We start from the raw sequence: 1,975 nt of genomic DNA, 5'->3' as shown, positions 1-1,975 counted from the left end.
ATGTCAAGTGGGTTGGAGGGATTTGACAAAGTTGCATGGGATGTTGAAGAGCATAAAGATGGCGAATGCCCATCAATAACCTTTCAGTATCACAGTAAGGATGGGGAACAAGGTACATTCATTAGCATCTTTGTTTTCACTGCAGGGCTCCATGCTTGAATAAGTTCAGCAAATTCAAGCATTAACTGTTATACATTCTTCAGGCCATTCGGGCGATGTAACTGTTCGGGCAACATACTCTCTTCCTGAAGCTACCACTCTAAGACTTGACATGGAAGCTACACCAGAAAACAAAACCACTCCTATCAGCCTGGCACAGCACACATACTGGAACCTGGCAGGCCATAACTCTGGTGACATCTTACATCATTCGATCCAGATCTAGGGGAAACACATCACTCCCGTTGACGAAAACACAATCCCCACTGGTGAGATAATGCTTGTCAAGGACACACCTTCGACTTCACGACAGAGCACAGAATTGGGGAGCACATCAATGATGTTCCTGGAGGGTATGATCATAACTATGTGCTGGACTGTGTAGTCGAGAAGAATGGCCCAAAGCATGCAGCCAAACTGAGAGACCCATCAAGCCCATGCACCCTGGACCTCTGGACTGATGCGCCTGGCATGCAGTTCTACACTACGAACTATGTGAATGGCATCACTGGCAAAGGGGGTGCTGTCTATGAGAAGCATGCCAGAATTGGTTGCGACTTCCCAGCCTGTGGGAGGCGCCGCACAGCCCCTGGCTCATCGAAGGGGAAGAAAGTGTGTTTGATTTTGGAGCTTTGTCTTTGCACATCTGTGATTGCTTCTAACTTCCACGTGTTTCAGGTAGTGGACGCTAACAAGTCCCAACTAGCGGGCCACCGATTGGTGCTAGCCATGCAGGGAAGCCGCTATGTGCAGGAACTCGAGCGATTTTACTCTGAGTGATCTTCCCTTCAGGCCGAAGTGGTGACGACAAAAACAAAGCTATCAAATAAGAATAATTACCATGTATTCACAATTACATATCTCGTTGGAATCTTAGATTTGCATCCCTTGGGCCGTTTCACGGCTCGAGGCTGAAGTGGAACAGCTGAAGGAGTTGGAGACCTCGTCGAAGGACTCGGTGATCCTCCGGAGACAAATTGAGGCTATGGTTTCTCTGCTGAAGAAGGCCTTCTCAATCTTCAATTGCGTTCTTCAGAAGGTTGGACGATCATTCCCTTCACCGAAGAACATCCCACATTAGAGTTACCTCCAGGAGCTTGTTCGCTTGGGGAGGCATTTGCTCAATGGCTGTAAGTGGCCCGATGTCCAAATATTAAGGCGCACTGGGTGGTGGTTCATGAGTCTCTGGAGACTACGCTAGGATGTGTCAAGAGCCAATTTCCTTAAATCGATTTCAACGTAAGAACATTTGCTTTAGTTCATACCAAATTAAGAAATCGGTTGGGTTATGAGAAGTTGCATAAGTTGGTGCATGTGCAATACAATTTGAAGATGCATATCCAACAGTTTGAAGTTGGTATGCAAAGCCTCAAATAAAAAGGGTTTGATCCATATAACATGATGATGGAAGTTGCTCTATACGATAATGGCAATCCAATTATGGATTGGTTGTGCCATCCCTATGAGTGAGTCAACATAGAAGCTAGTGGTAGTGGAGAACATGTTGGTGATATAATTTAATTGCATTTCTGGCATACAAGTTCATATAAATGTGAAGATTGACTTATATTTGACATTGTAGGTGATAGTGGTGAAGGCCACGGCGAAGGAGCTTGTGTTGGTGGAGTCGGTGATTCAGGTGAAATAATTAAATTGAATTTGTGACATACAAAATTATATAGTGCATATGAAGATTATCTTATATTTGACATTGTAGGTACAAAGATTGAGGAAACAATCTCTTTACGTTCAAGATCAACTAGGAATAAGAACAAGCCAGCTATCCTCAAGAGCGTCTACCAATGCTAAAAGGTAA

General features: G+C 44.5%; 1 pseudogene; it reads left to right on the top strand.

The window, feature by feature from the left end:
* Window positions 1-1,975, top strand: LOC133903214 (uncharacterized; annotated as a pseudogene).

Source organism: Phragmites australis, chromosome 21 (assembly GCF_958298935.1).
Source record: "Phragmites australis chromosome 21, lpPhrAust1.1, whole genome shotgun sequence".
NCBI classification, from domain to species: Eukaryota; Viridiplantae; Streptophyta; class Magnoliopsida; order Poales; family Poaceae; genus Phragmites; species Phragmites australis.
Note: the sequence above shows the minus strand (reverse complement) of the source record. Positions and strands in the feature narration are given on the sequence as shown.